The following is a 21,631-nucleotide window of genomic DNA, read 5'->3' on the forward strand; positions in this document are numbered from 1 at the left end:
ATTTGAGAATTGTTCTTTCTAACTCTGTGAAGAATTGAGTTGGGATTTTTATGGGTATTGCATTGAATCTGTATATTGATTTTGGCAAAATGGCCATTTTAACTATATTGATTCTGCTGATCCATGAGCATGGGAGGTTTTCCCATTTTTTGAGGTCTTCCTCCATTTCTTTCTTCAGAGTCTTGAAGTTCTTGTCATACAGATCTTTTACATGTTTGGTAAGAGTCACCCCAAGATACTTTATACTGTTTGTGGCTATTGTGAAGGGGGTCATTTCCCTAATTTCTTTCTCAGCCTGCTTATCCTTTGAGTATAGGAAGGCCACTGATTTGCTTGAGTTGATCTTATAACCTGCCACTTTGCTGAAGTTGTTTATCAGCTTTAGGATTTCTCTAGTGGAGTTATTTTGGGTCACTTAGGTAGAATATCATGTCATCTGCAAATAATGATAGTTTGAGTTCTTCCTTTCCAGTTTGTATCCCTTTGACCTCCTTATGTTGTCTAATTGCCTGAGCTAGTACCTCAAGTACAATATTGAAAAGATAAGGAGAAAGGGAGCAGCCCTGTCTAGTCCCTGATTTTAGTGGGATTGCTTCAAGTTTCTCTCCATTTTGGCTACCGGTTTGCTGTATATTGCTTTTACTATGTTTAGGTATGGGCCTTGAATTCCTGTTCTTTCCAAGACTTGAAGCATGAAAGGATGCTGAATTTTGTCAAATGCTTTTTCAGCATCCATGAAATGACCATGTGGTTTTTTTTCTTTGAGTTTGTTTATGTAGTGGATTGCATTCATGGATTTCCGTATATTGAACCAACCCTGCATCCCTGGGATAAAGCCTACTTAATCATGGTGGATGATCGTTTTGATGTGTTCTTGGATTCGGTTGGCAAGAATTTTATTGAGTATTTTTGCATCGATGTTCATAAGGGAAATTGGTCTGAAGTTCTCTTTCTTTGTTGGATCTTTGTGTGGCTTTGGTATCAGCGTAATTGTGGCTTCGTAGAAGGAATTGGGTAGTGTTCCTTCTGTTTCTATTTTGTGGAATAGTTTGAAGAGTATTGGTGTTAACTCTTCTTTGAAGGTCTGGTAGAATTCTGCACTGAAACCATCTGGTCCTGTGCTTTTTTTGGTTGGAAGACTTTCTATGACTCCTTCTATTTCTTTAGGCTTTATGGGACTGTTCAGATGGTCTAGTTGGTCCTGATTTAATTTTGGTATTTGGTATCTGTCAAGGAAATTGTCCATTTCCTCCAGATTCTCCAGTTGTGTTGAGTACAGGCTCTTGTAGTAGGATCTGATGATTTTTTGGATTTCCTCAGTTTCTGTTGTTATGTCTCCCTTTTCATTTCTAAGTTTGTTAATTTGGATACTTTCTCTGTGCCCTTTGGTCAGTCTGGCTAAGGGTTTATCTATCTTGTTGATTTTCTCAAAGAACCAGCTCCTGGTTTTGTTGATTTTTTGTATGGTTCTCTTTGTTTCTACTTGATTGATTTCGGCCCTGAGTTTGATGATTTCCTGCCTTCTACTCCTCCTGGGTGAAATAGCTTCTTTTTGTTCTAGGGCTTTCAGGTGTGTCATTAAGTTGGTAATGTATGCTCTCTCCATTTTCTTTTTGGAGGCACTCAGGGCTATGAGTTTTCCTCTTATCAGTGCTTTCATTGTGTCCCAAAGATTTGGGTATGTTGTGCCTTCATTTTCATTAAATTCTAAAAAGTCTCTGATTTCTTTCTTTATTTCTTCTTTGGCCAAGGGGTCATTGAGTAGAGTATTATTCAGCCTCCATGTGTATGTGGGCTTTCTGTTGTTTTTGTTGCTATTGAAAACCACTCTTACACCATAGTGATCTGATAGGAGGCATGGGATTAATTCGATCGTCTTATATTTGTTGAGGTCTGCCTATATGGTCGATTTTGGAGAAGGTACCATGAGGTGCTGAGAAAAAGGTATATTCTTTTGCTTTAGGGTGAAATGTTCTATAAATATCAGTAAAATCCAATTGGTCCAATGCTTCAATTAGTTTTACTGTGTCCCTGTTTAGTTTGTGTTTTCCTGATCGGTCCATTGAGGAGAGTGGAGTGTTGAAGTCCCCCACAATTATTGTGTTAGGTGCAATGTGTGCTTTGAGCTTTAGTAAAGTTTCTTTTATGAATGAGGGTGCCCTTGCATTTGGCACAAAATGTTCATAATTGAAAGTTCTTCTTGGTGGATTTTTCCTTTGACCAGCAAGAAGTGTCCTTCTGTGTCTCTTTTGATGACTTTAGGTTGAAAGTCAATTTTATCTGATATTAGAATAGCTACTCCTGCTTGTTTCCTGTGACAATTGGCTTGTAAGATTGTCTTCCAGCCTTTTACTCTAAGGTAGTTTTTATCTTTGACACTGAGGTGTGTCTCCTGTATGCAGAAAATTGAAGGGTCCTGTTTCCTTATCCAGTCTGTTAGTCTATGTCTTTTTATTGGGGAATTGAGACCATTGATGTTAAGAGATATTAAGGAATAGTGATTATTACTTCCTGTCATTTTTGATGTTGTTTTTATATTTGAGTGGTTATCTTCTTTTGGGTTTGATGAAGGAAGGTAACTATCTTGCTTTTTCCAGGGTGTAGTTTCCCTCCATGTATTGGAGTTTTCTTCCTATTATTCTTTGCAGAGCTGGGTTTGTGGAAAGATATTGCGTAAATTTGGTTTTGTCATGGAATATCTTGGTTTCTCCATCTATGGTGAATGGGAGTTTTGCTGCGTATAGTAGTCTTGGCTGACATTTGTGTTCTCTTAGAGTCTGCATGAGATCTGCCCCGGATCTTCTAGCTTTCATGGTCTCTGGTGAGAAGTCTGGTGTGATTCTGATAGGTCTTCCTTTATATGTTACTTGGCCTTTTTCTCTTACTGCCTTTAATATTCTTTCTTTGTTTAGTGCATTTGGGGTTTTAATTACTATGTGGCAAGAGGTATTTCTGCTCAGATCCAGTCTGTTTGGAGTTCTGTAGGCTTCTTGTATATTCATAGGCATCTCTCTCTTTAAGTTAGGGAAGTTTTCTTCCATAATTTTGTTGAAGATATTTGCTGGCCCTTTCTGTTGTAAATCTTCACGCTCATCTATACCTATAATCCTTAGGTTTGGTCTTCTCATTGTTTCCTGGATTTCCTGGATGTTCTGGGATACAAGCTTTTTTGCATTTTGCATTTTCTTTGACAGTTGAGTCAATGGTTTCTATGGTATCTTCAGCATCTGAGATTCTTTCTTCCATCTGTTGTATTCTGTTCTTTATATTTGCATGTATGGCCCCTGATTTCTTCTCAAGGTTTTCTATCTCCAAAGTTGTCTCCCTTTGTGATTTCTTAGTTGTTTCTACTTCTGTTTTTAGATCCAGGATGGTTTTGCTCAGTTCCATCATTTGTTTGTTTGTGTTTTCCTGTAATTCTTTAAGAGATTTTTGTGTTTCCTCTTTCATGACTTCTGCCTGTTGACTCAAGTTCTCCTGCATTTCTTTAAGTTTTTTTTTTTTTTTTTTTTTTTTTTTTTTTTTTTTTGCCTTTCTTCTTTATTGGCTTCTATCTCTTGGGCCTTACTCTCCTGCATTTCTTTAAGTGATTTTTGTGTTTCCATTATACGGGTTTCTAGCTTATTCATGTTCCCCTGTATTTCTTTAAGAGATTCATTCATGTCCTTTTTGTGTTCTTCTAGCAGCATCATGAACAGTGATTTTAAATCCAAATCTTGTTTCTCTGGTGTGTTGGCATAACCAGGACTTACTGATGTTGGAGAGTTTGGTTCAGATGCTGCCATATTGCGTAGATTTCTGTTAGTAGCGTTCCTGTGTTTGCCCTTTGGCATCTTGTTCTCTGGAGCTAGTTGGTCTTGTCTCTGGCTGGTGTTTCAACCTCCTGGGAGGCTCTAGGGCTATTTCTGCAACACTGGATGGCAGGGTTTCCCCTGTTGCAGATTGCTGATGTGCTGTCCTCCTCTTGGGTGCCCTTGCAGCCCTAGTGTTCTTTGCCCCAGATTGTGTCTGTGAACCAGATGGTGCCCGTTTGCTCCTTCAGAGAGTGCTGATGGTGTATGCTGCAGGGACCTTTTCTGTGTTGATCACTCTGCTGGCCTGCAGAACTCTCAAGCGGGTTGGTGCACACAAGGCTAGCCTAGCTGCTCAGGCCCTGAGTCTAGGCAAAAGCCTGGCAGGCCAATGTCGGAGCAAAGTTCCCCACAGCTGTGAGTGTTAATTGGGTCTGTCAGGTGGCCAGGATGGCTGCGTGTGCACGCTCCCTGAGAGTGCTGGGAGAGTCTGCTGGGCTAACAACCTCCTGGCCGGGTCAGCACACAGATGGCCCACTGAGCAGCCCAGGGCCTGGGGGCAGTCCAGGGCCTGACCGTCTTAGACACCCACTATGTTAGTCTGGGGCTATGCCTGTTAGCCGGGTTTGCCTGCTAGTACTCTCTGGCTTCCCGTAGGCAAAATGGTGGAAGCGGTGGCGGTGTGCGCTGGCCCGGGCATACAACCTCCTGGCCGGGTTTACACACCGGTGGCACCCAGAACAGCCCAGGGCCTGGGTGCAGGCCAATGCCTGTTGGGTTTAGACCCCCCGCGATGTTGTTCTTGGGTTATATTTACGTACCTCAGTCTGTCTGATGTCTCTGGCGTCCGAGAACCAATATGGAGGTCTGGTAACTGACTGGTGGGAGGCAGAGTTCTGATCTGTGTTCCAGTTTTAAAAACAGGAATGACGAAGCAATGCACAGGCAGTAAGAGATCGCGAGTAATGGTGGATGCTATGCAAGAGAAGTTATAGTGGGCAAATGAGCTTCCTGAGATGGCCCACTGTTTTCCACAGCTATAATGTGCATCCCCTGGAGAAGTACAACCAGGGTTTTCAATCCAGGACTGCTTCCTGCTACTCATGCTCCATTCTCACGCTTATCATTACTGTATTCCTCACATATCTAGCATGGTGTGATATGGTTTGGGGAAACCCTTCCTGCCTACAGCCTGGTGTGATTACTTCATGGGAAGCGGCCCACTCTATTGGATAGTTTTCCTTCAGATCAATATGAAGATGAACTTTCGTAAAATAATATTGTTAAGATGAATTAATATTTTTATGGAATTCTTGATTTAAATAACTTGGGGTAGTTAGGGTAGTTGGTAGAAAGTTAGAATCAAAAATAGAATATACCTCTTCCTCATAGAATAGCAAGGTTAAAAAAGTAGTACAGTTAGATTTCATTTATTATAAGCATGTAATTGCACTAGCAAGAAAAATAGACTTGAGACAAGTTAATGATGAAAGAAAACATTCATTTTTGGTTGGGTCTGAATTTCTAGATCTTGTGATCCCCAGGTTCTGGTGTGCACCATGAAAAGTTATGGTTCTGAATAAAGAGTAAAGAATTCAATTATGAGTATAAGAATAAAGAATAGATGATTAGCCAGTTTATCTGAACAAGACATAAATTAAGATGTAAAATAGATGATGATAATTTGGTAAATGCAAATTGTTGTTAGCTTATCTTAGGAGGAAAACTTACTACTGTAGACTGGCTTCCTTAAACTTTAATAATCAGTGAGAAGAGAATTATTGCTTGGGGTTATGTTGAACTTGTGGAGAGAAAGATAGGAAATGTTTACTCGGGTATACATTTCAAAAGAAGAATACATAATCAATAATCCTATTGTATTTTCCTTTCGTGAAATAATTTTAATGTTCTTGAAGAATATGTTTTTGTAGTGATTGTTTTTAGAGAATATGTAACTTGTGGCTATGAGATATTTTCTTATATAGATAACTCTGTCTTGGGTGGTATAAAAGAGCTAAGAGAAAAAAATAAAATTGTTGGAGTCAATTTGTTGGAATTTGCTTCATCCATAAAATATGTGTATGTGTATATATATATGTATATGCTTATTGGAACCTGCTCATTGGAGTTTTTGCTCCATCCATTTAATATGCCTGTCTGTATATGTATTTGAAGTCTGAGTTTGTCTTGCTTCATCCATTGTGTGTGTGTATATATGTATGTATATATGTATTTGTGTGTGTATGTTTGTATGTGCTTGTGTCTGTGTGCATGTGTGTGTATGTGTGTGTGCTTTGTGTGTGCATGTGTGTATATATGTATATGTGTGTTTGTGTATGCATGCATGTACATGTGTGTGTTTATGTGTGCAGTGTGTGCACATGTGTATATGTGCTTATCTGTGTGTGCACTTGTGTGTGCATGTGTGTGCATGTTTGTATGTGCATGTGTGTGTTTGTGTGTGCTCATGTGTGTATTTGTGTGTATTCTTGTGTGTGTGTTTGTTTATGCATGTGTGCATTTATGTGTGTTCTTGTGATGTGTGTATAATTTTTCACTATTTTTTCTTTTTCTTCTTGCTGGCCCCCAAAGAATCTAAAGAGTTAAAAGAATTTCTTACCCATCATAAGGAGTTCTACTCCAGTGAGTCAAGCCTTAGTACTTAAGAGAAAAGTTTTCTAAGTGATCACACCAGTCGTTGGCTACCAATGTCAGCAAACTCTGTTGGTTGGTATTAGTACTGGCTTGGTCAATACAACCAGTGCTGGCTGTCTTTGACTGCTATCAGCACCAGACCACAGGCTGACTCCACACACAGCCTACCTCAGTTACCTTGTGGTGTCAGAGCTGGCCTTCAACAGTGTAACCAAAGATCAATTCACGTGACAAACTACCCCAGTTCAAAAGCCCCCTGGAAGGGAGATGTTCATGCAGAAGACTGAGCAGGGGTACTGACTACCAACAATCATTGGTTTCTTGGGTTCAACTGTATTCCATTGCATTAGTCACTCTTCAGTTTGCTTCACTGTATGTAAATGCATGGACCCAAGATGGAAACTCATGCTTATTTTTGGAAATTTCAGAACAAGAGCTCTGCTCAGGGATTCTTGTGTCAATCAACCTGACAGTTACCTCCCCCAAGCACTTACTTGGATTTGTTCTGTTGTTTTTTCTTTGCTGTCTAATACTTTCCCTTTTTTAAGATCTCACTTGAACTTCCATTCATTCTGAAGGGATCTGTGTGTCACCTGTCACCATGTGATGTGCAGCACTCTGTCCCAGTACACATTCAACATTCTTAATATCTTCATTCTATTACACTGTATCTTATTCCATGAGTAAATCAATATACCTTCTAATCAATATAGCTGAAGATTTACTGTTGAAAAATTGCCAACATTTCGACATTATTTTGTGCATTTGTCTAATTGACTGTCTGTATATAATTCCACATTCAGTGTCAGCAATTGAGCCTAAGACAGAGAGATAAAGTCATTGCCCTCACATGAATAAGATATCATCCTGATAAGTAAGTGATCTGTTCCTAGAATAAAAATTACACTAATTGTCAATACAGTAAAGTACAACTAGTCTCCCATACATCTCCATAATAATCTATACATTGAGGTCAATTCTCATGCATTTTTAAGTGAAATTATGGTATGTTTCATAGTCAGGGGGCTCTCTCAAGGAAAAGATGGTGCTGATTTCTTTTGATCTCACTATTGGGGACAGTCCAGACATCAACTACATTGGCAGCACTTGGAGCTTGTAGGGAAAAATAACTCTCATCCAAATGTTTGCATAAGAATCTGCATTATAACAAGATCCCAGAGGGTTCAAAGAAATTAAAGTTTGATGCAGTGGACATAGGTCTGAATTTCTGTTATTGGAATTAGAATGCCATATCTGTTGAGGATAGAATAAGTTTTGTTGTGTCTGTGTTTCAGTTGGCCCTACAACCCCAATCAACTTAGCTGATACAGATGAACAGCTTCATGAGGCTTTGAATATTAATATTCTCGAATGATCAGAATTACAAAATCTATCAGTTATCATGTTTTAAAATCCATATTTTAAAGCAGGACAAGGCAGTAAGTTAAAGGGAAACAACTATAAGTTGTCTTTTTTGCACAGAATTGCAAGTTATGTCTGTATTGCTATACAGGAACCAGGCAAATTCATCAAGGACCTGAAGCTTCATCAAAGAAACACATTTCTAGAAGCTATCAGCATGACTGTTACTTAGCATGTGGCCTCTCACATTACCAGCATTTGTCAGGTTAATGATTATTTCAGGTAAACTGAGGATAGCTAATTTGAAAACTATGTTGCTGAGAACACAAAGACCAATAAGAAGCCAATACAGAAGAACATTCATGTGTGGTCCTGTGTGGCAGATGCTGTGGTTTAAGCATCAGTCTCCCCTCATCCAGGCTCTTCTTAAGGCACCACTGAAGACCTTTGCATGGGGAGAAGTGTGTGCTTTCATGTCTCAGGAAATCAGGTCAGCCACTAGGCTTTCTTTGGCCAAGGAAATGAAAGGAAATGATAGTATTCACCTTTCCACCTGAGCCTTATGGAGTATCACAGAGGTCCAGGAGCACAGTCTGGATGATCATCAATTCCATGAATCTGTGGTTTTCTTCCAATCTCTATCAAAATCTTATTCATTTTTTCATTCACCAAAGCTCTGTGTGTTTTCCACATTCCAGATTCCTTTGTAAATCAGTTCTCTGCAGGAAGGCTTTGCTGAACACTTTGGGTCTCTGTGACCTTCATCTCTTTATTTAGCTTTATTATCTATCTTGCTTATTTGACTCTTGACCATGTTATTACATTCTAATGTCTTTTATTCTAACTCTATATGAGTCTCTTTCCATTAGCTATAAGTGATTTCTCCAGTTACAATGTTGTTGGGGAGGGGGTCAGAGTTCATTCCAGATACATTTGCCATCTGTGTCCTTCAACACTAGTACGTAACGGACACCAAATGTTTATTTTTTTGGAGGGGAAGGCAAATGTATTAAGTGTGAGAATGGATGGATTTGTGGCCATTAATTGCTTATGGAAGTTATTAATCACTGAGCACACAAACGCACGTGATCTGGAGACCTGCTATGTTGCTCAGATCCTATCTAGAGAAAGCTTGCAGCAAGCTGTACTTTGTCTACTGTCAGGAGGGCTTTTTTGTGATAAAGATATCTTAGTTTTACCTTTACTTATGGTCACAAGTAATTCCCATCTGACTTGTATAGTTTATAGCCGATGATAACCTACAGCTGACTCTTGATCAGCTCTTATAAATTTCTTACCTTTTGTGGGTACATCTTACTATCAGAATAAAAGAGCTATGAATGAAAAGTTCATTTTGATTTTAGTGTTAAAGCTGACAGAGATGAGACACTTGGCTCTACTGATTCAAATACATCTTTAACATTACCTGTCAGCACCATTTGAGTGTTTGATTCTTGGATCAATAGTTATAAGTAACTGATTCTCACTAAGAAGTGTAGTATAACATCTTTTCCTCTTTTATCATTATCAGATTTTGATCATAGGATCCACAGTTTTCCTCAACCTAGGGTTTTACTTTTCATATATTTTGAGGATATAAAGACTGTTATAACCAGAGAATGTGAAGGAATATTCCATGTCATTTCTAACTACTTTGCCAATACCCAACTCTGCCATTACCATGTAAATGTATTCATAGGTAATATGTAAATGAGCAGGCATAGCTATGTCCAATAAAATTTATTTATGAACACCAAAACTGTAATCTAGTATAATTTTCAAATGTCATGGGATATTCTTCTTCTTTTGATTTTTAAAAAGCATTAAAATGTAAAAGCCATTTTTATCTCAAGAGCCATGCAAAAACAGAAGAGGCATGGGCACCTGCCTGTTTGCTCATTTACATGTTATCTGCGGCTAGTTTTGTGGGACCATTTTAGCTGTGAGCCTCTTCAGCAGAGTTGAATATTTGTCAGTGATGCCTTAGGACCTGCAAAGTTAAAGTATTTGTCATTTGCTTTCAGAACAAATCATTTGCTCATTTCTAGTCTAGACAGTAATGTCCACCCAACAGTATTCACCTGGTGTCCTACCCGGAGTGAGATGCAGAAGCAAAATGCTGAAGGGCAGAGGGCTGAGATAGTCTGGGGCCTAAAGGACACCCATACTCCTGATTGGATTGAGCCCAGCTAGCTGAGTTTTGAGCTGCTGTATAGACCATGACCCTGGACTTTGAGGGGTCAAGGCACTGTGTGTGGCAACATGGTGAGTCTGCCCTCCTCCTGGTTCTACTCTTTGACAAGAGTTAGATACTTATAGCCACTCAGAACAATTCATATGTGTAACACTCCACCAAAGTGACTCACAAATGCTCTGGCTTCTGAGTCAGACTAGAGATGAGCATGTTAGGGTGTCCATGACGAGCCATCGGCTTGTGTGGTCTTGGTCAAGTTCTCAGATACAACAACAAATGAAACAGGGAGAATAATCTGGCAGTTAGAACATAGGCTCATTAAAAAAATCCAGGTTGCTAAAATTGTCTTCAAGATGAAGATCAATATGCGGTAATAAAATTGCAAGTTTGGAATTGTTTGAAGAAAGCTAGTGATTAAAAATCTCAAATATTGCTTCACTTCCAGTTAGCTGAAGATTTATGGTTTCTGAAGAACAGGTTACTTGGTCCTGACACAGACTGTAGAGATCCTAGAGAGTTCTCCAAAGATGACATTATCATCAACTGTGGATACTCATGAGGAAATAAGTTTAAAATGCTATGAGGAAAAGGCCAAGGAGATGCTCATAAATAAAAGGAGAAAGCCCTGATTTTTTTTCTTATGTTAAAGCAATCAGGATCCAAGATGGGAACCTACAGGGACAAGCCTGGTGACCAAGCCAGGCTCAGTATCCTGGGGGCACAGTTGCATGTTCTCAAGACCCTGGGTCAGTATCTTCCTGGTATAATCCCACAGTGCAAAGCCATGATCACTGAAAGCCACAGCCTTCTATGACAAGAAGAAACAAACCACATTGTATCTGAGTTCCAAGTTCTCCTACATATTTTACATATTAAATTATCCATGCATAAGAAATTGTCAAAATGACCCTGAAATGGAGACTAATTTTTATAATTTTTATTATTTGAGAATTTCGTATCATGAACCCTGGTCAAACTCACTTCACAGTCCTCTCAAGTATGCCTCCCCACCCTTGTGACCCCCCGTTAGAAAAGAAGGGGGAGGAGAACAAGAAGAAGAACAAGAACAAAAAGAAGGAAGAGGACAATGATGAGAAGAAGAGAAGCAGGAGGAGGAGAAGGAGAAAGAGAAGGAGAAAGAGAAGGAGAAGGAGGAGGAAGAGGAGGAGAGAAAAGGAAGGGGAAGAAGAAGAAAAAGGAGGAGGAGGAGGAGAAGGAGGAGGAGGAGGAGAAGAAGAGGAAGAGGAGGAGGAGGAAGAGGAGGAAGAGGAGACCAGGTCCTGTTTGTGTTGCCCATATACTCATTGGAGCACAGTTAAACTCCTGGTTGCCAGCCCCTTAAAGGAAATTAAATCTTTTCCCACCTACATCCATGCAAGAAGCCATCAGTTGTGGAGAGCTACATTTTAGCATCCTTATCACAATTTTTAATTGTTTATGAAAATCAAAGCATAGTGCTTCCGCGATCGCTGGCACAGGAGGTTGTGTAGCGGCTTCCGCGCTACTTGAGCTGGGAGCATTACAAGCTTGAGCCGAGTCGGCCCTCATGTCACATTATGGGCAGTATGGAGGAGAAACCAAGGTAAATGTTGGTAAGCTGGGGACTGATGCTGGTAAAGGAGAGTTAGAAAGGGCATTCAGTTACTTTGGACCCTTAAGAACTGTATGGATTTGCCAGAAATCCTCCAGGATTTGCCTTTGTGGAATTTGAAGACCCCAGAAATGCAGAGGATGCGGTTCCAGGATTGGATGGGAAAGTGATCTGTGGTTCTCGAGTTCGGAATGAACTATCAACAGGCATGCCTCAGAGATCTCGTTTTTTTGATAGGCCTCCTGCCCGGTGTTCCTCTTATCCTAAAGATAGATGCTATGAGTGTGGTGAAAAGGGACATTATGCTTATGACTGTCATTGCTATAGCCGACAAAGAAGCAGGTCATGATCCAGATCACATTCCTGATCCAGGGGAAGGCGATACTTTCACTCATGTAGCAGGAGCTGCGGAAGGAGATCACGATCAGCATCTCCTCAAAGGTCAAGGTCAGTGTCTCTTAGTAGATCAAGATTAGTTTCACTCAGAAGATCTAAGATTGGTTCTGTAATAGGATCGAGGTATTTCCAATCTCTCTCAAAGTCGAGATCAAGGTCCAAGGTCTATTTCTTGACCAAGAAGCAGCCAATCAAAATCCAGATTTCCATCTCTCAAAGAAGTCGTTCCTCATTAGGAAGTCCACACAGAAGTGCAAGTCCAGAAAGAATGGACTGAAGTTCTCAAGTTCACCCGTTAGGGAAAAGTTATCTTGCTTACATTATTATAAGTGATATGTTATGTCTGTAAAGTGTAACCTAGGAAGGATCATCAGTCATCTAATCAAAATGGACCTAGATTATTACTCTGTAAAATTCACAACAGTAAATATTGTTGAATGTATTAACGTCTTATGGTCTGAAAATGTGGGTTTTTATTTAACACATTTAAATAAAATGTTTCTAACTAAAAAAAAAAAATCAAAGCAACTCAGAATATAAGACTTGGAAGACACTGATGTATGGCAAGTTTCTCTTTCCTCCTGTAAGCCTCACTGGTTCTGTAGAGGCTGAAGTCATTATAAACCATTTCTCAGAAGGCCACAGGGCAGAGGAGATATGAGGCATCCCGGGTCACTTGTGTGCCAAATGGAAGTTGTTTGTCTTGAGAAAACAGAATTCTGTTGGGGTTTCCCTTATGCTTTAAAAACAGAAAAAGAACCCCACATTTAAAAAAATACCAGAAAATGGCAAGGACAGGCTTGGCAACAGGCTCATTATTTTGAGGTGAGAAGAATTGATTTTGACAACATTGACTTTTAAGACTTATGGGATATAGTTCAGAATGTCCATGAGATGTGGGTCAGGCCTTTATGGCCAATTTAAGGGGCCACAGATTTCATTGACAGGTTTAGATTTTAATTAACAATGAGGTTATTAGGCTGTTATATGTCTGTGGACGAAGTTGGCTGTTTATATTCTTTTATTCAATTTTTTTCACGTTTTTAAAATGTAAACTTTTAATTGAAATATGACAGAAAAGCACATAAATTATAATCATTTGTGATAATTGTCACAAAGGAAATGTCATCACAGACCCTGCAGTTACTTCCTCTCCTTCTAGTAACTTCTATTCCCATAAGTAACTGCAATGTTGACCTACAGTTTTCTCACTGTTCAAAGCTTAAACAAATGGAACCAGCACCATGATACAGACCTCCAACCTTGGTCTCCATCACCCTCCATGAAGTCTGTTGGAGGCTCGAGCTTGGCAGATATCACTCTAACATTCTGTGTTCATTTTCTGTCCTTCTAAGTGGCTTGTGATGTGGTGTGATGCTGTGACTCAAGCCCATTTGAGTTCTGAGTCTCCTGAGACAGGTCATCTGAAAGCATAGTGCTCACACCTGGATGATGTGAGACCCACAGGCAGGTGAGGAGGAGAAACAGCTACTTCTATGTCTGTGTTGGTGGCTTTTAGCATGGCAGATTCCAGTCTGATCCTCTCAGAGTTTGCATTCTTCATACCAAGGTTTGGGGAAAAGGTAATGGAGGAAGAGGGTGAAGCTTCAAATAGCAATGTGTGGAGTTCATCATCTCACTGTGTAAATGGGCTGGACCAGAAGCTATGACATCAGTGAGTGTGAAGCTATTTCTTCTGGCTAAAACCATAAGTGCATACATTTAAACTTTTTGATTAATTTGAACTATCCTCTTGGGAATGCAAAAAGTTCCTTCTGCTATTGTGAGGAAAAGGCACTCTTTTGATGATGCCCTATCTGTAAATTGAGCTCATCTCTGCAGGTTTAGGCTGAGAAGACAGGCCTTTCCTTGTAGTATCAATAAAAAGATAAACTCTAAACCTTCTGTGGAGTTAGTAACCTATGAATTATGATATAAACTCAAGACTTGATTTAAGAGTTACATTTTAAGTTAGTTTATTTTGTTATATCTATTGAACTTGGGGTCCCGCATCTGTTACAAAAGGGGTCTCCACTGAATGATGGCCCAGCCATTGTATCTTTTCCTTAGGATCAGAGTCTGGTAAGCCATCCAGGCTGGACTCGAATTCATTCTGGGCTCAGGTAGGCTTTGAACTTGAAGCCCTAGGGTTGCTGCCTGGACCATCAGCCACTAGACTCTGTGGCTTAATTTCATTTTCTTTTTAGTGTTTATAGCACATCTTTCAATTCTCACAACCCAGTTTTAAGGAAAGTTACTCTGTCTTCTGTTCTGTAGATGGAAGTGAGGCTCTGGGAGTTACAAAAATTATGAAATATACAGGATTCAGCTTAAGCCTTCAAATCTGAGTTCACTTTACTGAATGCAATCTTTCTTAGCCAGTTTTCTTTCCCTTCTCATTAGTTGATTAACATAATTCTAGAATATTTTAACAAGTTAGTTTTTCTGTTTGCCTTTCATTAAAAATAACTCTTAGGAAGGAAGCAGATGTTTTTACAGAAAGCTCCTTGCTCCTTGCTTGTGAGCATTCACTCAGAAGAATGCTACAGACTGAGGCATCATGTGGCTAAATCCAAGGATCACACGGAAACTCTACAGCTCCAGTAGAAAACCAAACACAGGGAGGTCATCTTCAGAAGGGTTACAAGTACCCATCAGTGTCAAGAACATATCTCTCTAGTGTGAAGACATAGGAAACATTCTTTCCCTTTTATGTTACAATTCTTTCCAGAGAATCTTTAAGAAACATATTCTTTTCAGTACACAGGAAAACACACTTTTTAATAGGGCTTTTGCCAGACAGAAGACTATGTGGCATCCTTGGGTTTGTGAATGTTTTCATAAAGCGTGGACACCTGTAGCTTCCAGTGTCCTGGTCTTTGGAGAAGACTCAGCGCTGACCTGGTCTAGACAGAAGCTGCCTTTTCTTTGTTAATAAGTTACACTAGAGGGTCCTGGAAGATGTCCTAATACCCCAGAGTACTGTGTGAAGTCCTTAAAGTATTATAGAGTGTTTTAGTAGAGTTTGGAGGTGTTTTCTCCATTGCTTGACTTTCATTTTTCACTCTAGACAATTCTGTAATATGAAAAACAATGATTTCAGGAAAAAACTAGAGGATCTAAGAGGTGTCCAAATGAGCCACAGGTTTTAGTTTAGCTGTGGAGCTAAGGGTGATGTTAGGCAGCTGAGCAATGGTCAGTCAGGGCTCTGTCCCACACTGGTCTGCATGTGAAAATTATGCATGTGTTTCATGCCAAGTATTTAAACTTTTTTTGAAATAGTGTATTTTAAATCCGATTATACCATTGAATGCTATATTAATCACATTGCATATTCTAATACAAAAGTCCATACAATAAAGAATCTCAAACGATTTTTGAAAGTATAAATCTTCACTGTAGCCTGGATTCCTTTATGGCAGGATCAATATCACCTCGAGCTTTAGACTCATGGAGGCCTTGTATCTTCCTATTATCTCCAGAACTAAGAGGGGCTTGAAATGAACACCTAGATTAGAAGGATAAAATTCGGTCTAAAGTCATGGGATAATTCCTTTATATTACACTGAAAATAGTTGTAACTTCGTCACGAGGCAACAAAAGCCATTATAACCTGACAAATAGCTCTATAAGCCCTCTCAAAGGGACTGTATAAAGCCTCATGTGTATTTACATTTAATTGCCAGGACCCACCATCTATTATCTTAAATATCCATTTGGAAGGTTGTTTTTATACCCTTTGCCATCTCATTCTGTAAGGTGCATAGGGTTGAGGGATTCTCAAGAGAGGGGAGATGGAATTGACTAATTTAAAAGGAATAATGGGTGGCTGGAGAGATAGCTCAGTGGTTAAGAGCACTGACTGCTCTTCCGAAGGTCCTGAGTTCAAATCCTAGCAACCATAAGGTGGCTCACAACCATCCGTAATGAAATCTGATGCCCTCTGCTGGTGCATCTGAAGATAGGTACAGGGTACGTAAATATAGCCTTTAAAAAAATACATAAATATTAAAAAAATAAAAGGAATAATGGAACAGGAAGCCTGAGAAGGCAGGGTATGGTAGAGAAGGGAATATGAGAAATGATAAAAACTCTGAAGAGTTTTAGATAAAGGATACATGGCAACTTACTGAAGAAATTCTCTCTCTCTCTCTCTCTCTCTCTCTCTCTCTCTTACACACACACACACACACACACACACACACACACACACGAGAGAGAGAGAGAGAGAGAGAGAGAGAGAGAGAGAGAGAGAGAGAGAGAGAGATAAAGCAAAGTTACCCTATAGAGGGCAACAATGTCCCTATTAAGCACCATAAATTAACAAATAAGACCAATGTTAGGAATGGGTTAACTCCTTGCTACTGTTGACTGGTGAGATTAGACCCCAAACATTACAAGTTATCTCCATTGCTCTTGGTCACCATCCAGAACATGTTGGTATAAGATTTCACTGCTAATAATACCACGTACTTGAGTCATAGAATATGGTAAAAATCAATCCATCACTGACATTGAAGTTTCATTCCTATGAGGCCTTTCTGATACTGGAGGGTGCTAGCACACAGTACTGGAGAATAAAATCAATCATCAGTCTTACCCAGCTGTGAACATTGAAAGTACAATCATTACAGGCATGGCAAGACATGCCCAATAGTGGTACAAGGATCAGGGGGGCAAACATGTACTTTATGACTTGATATAAGTCCTGCTTTACAAGATGAAATGCACACCTGATACCATTAGAGGGCCATGAACCAGTTGCTAGATATGTCATAGGTCCCAGGGGAAGAACATACCATTATGTTACTAAATACAAATAGTAATAAACTGACTCTTAATGACTTAGCACTGTACCAATAGATCAGTGACCCTTCCAACCCTCATCAGAGAAGCGTATGTTTGTGGTGGATGGTGATTAACACAGAGACCCAGGACTGGCCAAGGTTCAGAGAACAAAACTGCAGAGTGCTCAGCCCTAAAGAGAATGTGCATGCTGTACCCTCCCCCAAGGCTCATTGCAGAAGAGAGCGTGCAAAGAGCTCGAGGAGGTAGATGACTATAAAAAACAAAACAAATCAAAAACATTGTCTTCTGGGCCCAACAGGGCAGCTGCATACGTGGACTCACAGTGGCTGTGCCAGCAAGCATAAGGCCTGGGTAAGCCCGAGCCAGGCCAAATACTAGGACAAAGAGAGGAAATGTGCATAAAATTCTACCCCTGGCCATGAAGCTTTTGACAAATGTTAGCTGGTGAAGAAAGGGCAAGTCAATTTTCTTTAATAGTTGGTGATTACACCCTTGATTACATCAACCTGGATCTAGTGATAGATAACTCAGACAAGAATATTTGAGTAGCATGATTTGGTCTTGAAGGGACTTCTTAAAAAAGGATATAAACTTGGGTGGGTCAGGAAGTGGGGCTGGATCTGTAAAGAGCTTTGGAAGGTACATATGTTTAAAATGTATTTATGTAAAACTAAAATATTCCAAAGAATTAATAAAACTTAAAAAATAGGGACGTACATCATAATGATGCTTGGAAGTAGTTTCTAACTCTTGTAAGCTAAGTACCAAAGATTTCCAGTCAATGTTCTAAACCTAGCAGGATTGCACTGAGATATGCCAAATGAGCTGTTTTAAATGATCAGAGTAGACCATGCTGTGAAGATACAGACTTGAGTGGTTGTCAGAGCCATGTTTCTGACTCAGGACCAGGTAGAGTGTGGTCACATTTTCTCCTCAGTGAGATTCAGAAACTCTTTCTGACTCATGTCCCCACGTACGTATTTCCTGGTTTGCAGACTACATTATATTTTAGGAAGAAAGAAAGAATTATTAATGATGAAAAATTTATCCCATTTACTCAAAATGACTAGGAAGTATACATAAAATAATTGCAAAAGAAACACAATAGGTAACAGAGCTTACTCTGAGTCCAATGTCACTTGTGTTAACAGCCGTTATAAAAATGTCTGCAGCAGATTTATTTGGGTATCACAAACACAGGAAGAGTCCTTTGACTTCCAAGAAGATGAAATAACACATAAGTTGTGAATACATAAGTTTTATTTCTATAATCGAAAGTATTTCACCAGTTCAAGAAGTATTTATGAGGCAAATTACTGGAAGAGTGTGGAATTAAATTCAGTTTTATATGGCACCTTTCATACTCCAAGTATCTCAATAGCTTTTGAAAGTACAGCAGTCTGGTGACAATATGACCTGTGGAGGCCATTACACATGTGGGGGCAGGTGGTAGCGGCTTGGGTTTATAGCCTGGCTTTATAGATACAGAATATTTTCTAATTCCTCCTTTAACAGCTCTCTGGCATCTTTAGAGTCTATGTGAGCTGCCACTATGGGCAGGCAGTCTGGGCTTGGTACTACACAGACCTAGAACTGTGTTGTATAACTGGAACTTCAATTCTAGTTAACTATTTTTATGAACCTATTATTAAGATTTACATTTTAATCATGTGTATATTTCTGTATGTGTATATGATGTTAGAAAAGAGAACATTTGATCCCCTGGAGCTGGGATGTAATGCTCATAAGCCATACGATGTTGATACTGGGAACTGAACTCAGTCCTCTGTAAGAATAGTGAGTTTTCCTAACCGCTGAGCCATCTCAGCCCCTTAAGCTTTGACTTAGACCCAGACTTTGAAATCATCTTATCTTAGGCTCTGTGAAGAATGTGCTATTTCACCCCAAATTGGTCAATTTAGTGTCAAATGCCACCCAAAGCCACCCAGTATGAGGGAGTTTGCATTTAGTTTCGTGAGAAGACAATATTGACCTGTTTATACCTAGAAGAAGAAGAACTGGAAAAGCCTTGCACAAATGCACACACACACATAGCAAACACATCTTTTTGTCTTCAGTGGTTGAAGAAGGCCCTGGAAGAATGTCGGTCACTTTATCAATACAACTTGGGGTCAGGGTGTCCAGGATGGGTGGGAACTCAAACTGATCTGCAAGGTATTTTACGTCACAGAATCTTCAGTCCTGCAACAGGGGAGTATGAGAGGAACAAAGACTGATCAACACCAGCCTAAACCCAGACAGCATCCAGGAGGCTGGAAACCAGAGCTGGGTCCTTCTTCCCACCCTTAGCCAGGGACTCTGCTGCAGATGTTACTGCAAACCACAAGTGTCCTGGACTCTCTCTCTTAAGGCTTAATTCACAGATCACTTTCTCATTTATGATCCCATAGACAGCAGTGGCCTTATCCATTAGCATGAGATGGTGATTTAAATTGCCCCATTTCCTGAGAACTTGAAGCCTTCCTTGTGTGGTCTTGTTTCTAAGAATTCTTGATAGACTTGTGGCTCTGCTTTCTTAGGACAGTGTATGCTCTAACTGCTTTGTGGGATAAGAGTCCCATGCTTTAGTCAGATGATCATCTGTCTTACTGGCTTTCTTTTGCATCCCCTCTGCTCTCAAAAGTAACTTCCAAATGTCCTGCTTAGAAGAGGACGTTTAAGGGGAATCCTATCTTCCACACTGATCTCCATCGCATGCTAATTATGTAAATATGGACACCATCCTGATTGTTGTCTAGAAAATGAGGCTTTAAAAATATGAAATATAAATGCAGATATATAAAAAATACAAGGAGGTTTTACCAAACATACAGCAGATGCTGGGGGCTTCCTCTTTCTAGCCTGAAGATGGGTGACCTCCCTCCATCTTTGTCCAGGTAGCTTTGGCATCCCAGCTCAATAAGGCAGAGGAAATCAGAGTCTGGGAACAGGCATAGAGGCAGGCAAGGCAATGCAATGCCTGCTAGGGACAGAGTCAGAGTTGCTATCCAGTCTCCTTCCTTTTAGATTTCCTGCTTTTCAATCCTTTCCACAATGATAGGAGAAACTCAGTTTTCAACCCAAAGCAGCAACAGTGCAGAGATTAAATTTTTTAAAAAGATCTATTTATTTATTTATTTATTTATTTATTTATTTATTTATTTATTTATATGCAAGTACATGTGTACATGACAGGAAGTTTGGTAAAGTAGAGCAGGTTGAAACCCAGAGACTTGGTGGACACACCCCTGAGGCTTAGGTGACTAGCTCCCTGCCAGACTCCTGACTTGGAACACGTGCCATGCTTCTCATATAAAAGAAAATGTGTCCTATGGTCATATAGGCTCAAAACAGAGTTCTCCATGCTAATGAGTTACCCAGGAGCTCCGAGGACTTAGGAAATAAGCTTCTCTTCCCAGACATTTTTCCCTGCAAAAGTTATTTAATCTCAGGCTCACCCTGAGAAAAGTGGTATGGTTTTATCCATTTTCCACCATGACAATAAACTGTTTAGAACCACGGACTGTCTCTTTTCATCAAGATCTGCTATGGGGAGTCATAAAGAAGACCTTTGCTTACAGAGCTGCAGACTAATCTCCTGTAGAAGGTCTCTCTGCTCTGTTCTACACTGCCACCAAGCATGCTACCATCAAGATAGCTGGACAAGCTGGAGCTCCTCTCTTCCCTCTATTCCCCTTACCCCAGGCTAGAAGCTGTCCCCAGCGCTCACCCTCCCCAACCCCCACTCCGTTCTCTGTTCTTCTACAACTCCTTGTGGCTTCTGGATATCCCAGAGTCTGAGAACCCCATGGCTCTGGCTACGGTCTCATCTCAGGCCTGGGGAACCCCAAACCAGCCTTGGCTTTCCCATATCTCAGACTGTGCTTTCCCAACCAGAGTGGTGCCTTGGCACTTCCCTTATAGCCCATTACTTGCCCACAGTCAAACTCCATGTATTCTGCTTCCCTAAATGGGCATGACCTGTGTCTTCAGACACAACAGAAGAGAGCATCAGATTCCATTACAGATGTCTGTGAGCCATCATGTGGTTGCTGGGAATTGAACTCAAGACCTTCGGAAGAGCAGTCAGTGTTCTTAACCACTGAGCTATCTCTCCAGCTCTGAAAAGAAACTAAAATCTCACTGTCCTGTCAATCTTACTTTTAACCTTTTCAGTAGTAGCAATTGAATGATAGAAAGATGTTCCACCAGGAACAAGAGTTTAGCATATGGTGAGGGATCGTATGTTAAGTTTTGACTGTATAGTTGGTGGTTTTATCTGACCCTGCCACTTCTGGTTGGTCTTCAGTTTTTCATGTTGTCAACTTAAAATTACTAGTTTATGATTTAGTACTGTTAGAACCATACATTTATTTTGGTTTCTTCTTTCCATGTTTTGTGACTTACAAACTCAAACACATAGAATTTTGGTCCACTTACATGAGCTTCACTGCTTTTGTGTTAATGAATTGTATGTTGCTTGTTAGAATTTCAAACCCATAGATGTGTAGACAGGACCGACCAGGCACAGGGTGCCTAGGAATTATCAAACGCATCATGAAAGTTACTTGTGCTAGAGACTCACTAAAATCTACACAAAGAAGAGTGCTGCTCTCTGCCTTGCTGCTCTGACCACCTAAGGCTTTGGAGACTCCTCCTTTCCTTTCTGTGGTGGTTTGAATGAGAATGACTCCCATAGGCTCATATATTTGAATGCTTAGTTACCAGGCATGGGACTGTTTGGGAAGGATTAGGAGGTGTGGCCTTGTTGGAGAATGTATATCACTGGGGCTTTGAGGTTTCAAAAACTCATACCAGTTTCAGTTTCTCTAT

At 40.1% G+C, this 21,631-nt stretch overlaps 1 protein-coding gene and 1 pseudogene across 1 annotated transcript in view; one reads left to right on the forward strand and one right to left on the reverse strand.

Annotated features, from left to right (window-relative positions):
• Negr1 (neuronal growth regulator 1) overlaps positions 1–21,631 on the reverse strand; it is a 779,863-nt gene that overhangs the window by 28,968 nt on the left and 729,264 nt on the right. The window lies entirely within an intron of this gene.
• On the forward strand, positions 11,549–12,266 carry LOC127682532 (serine/arginine-rich splicing factor 7-like; annotated as a pseudogene).

The sequence above is a fragment of the Apodemus sylvaticus genome, chromosome 4, assembly GCF_947179515.1.
Source record: "Apodemus sylvaticus chromosome 4, mApoSyl1.1, whole genome shotgun sequence".
NCBI classification, from domain to species: domain Eukaryota; kingdom Metazoa; phylum Chordata; class Mammalia; order Rodentia; family Muridae; genus Apodemus; species Apodemus sylvaticus.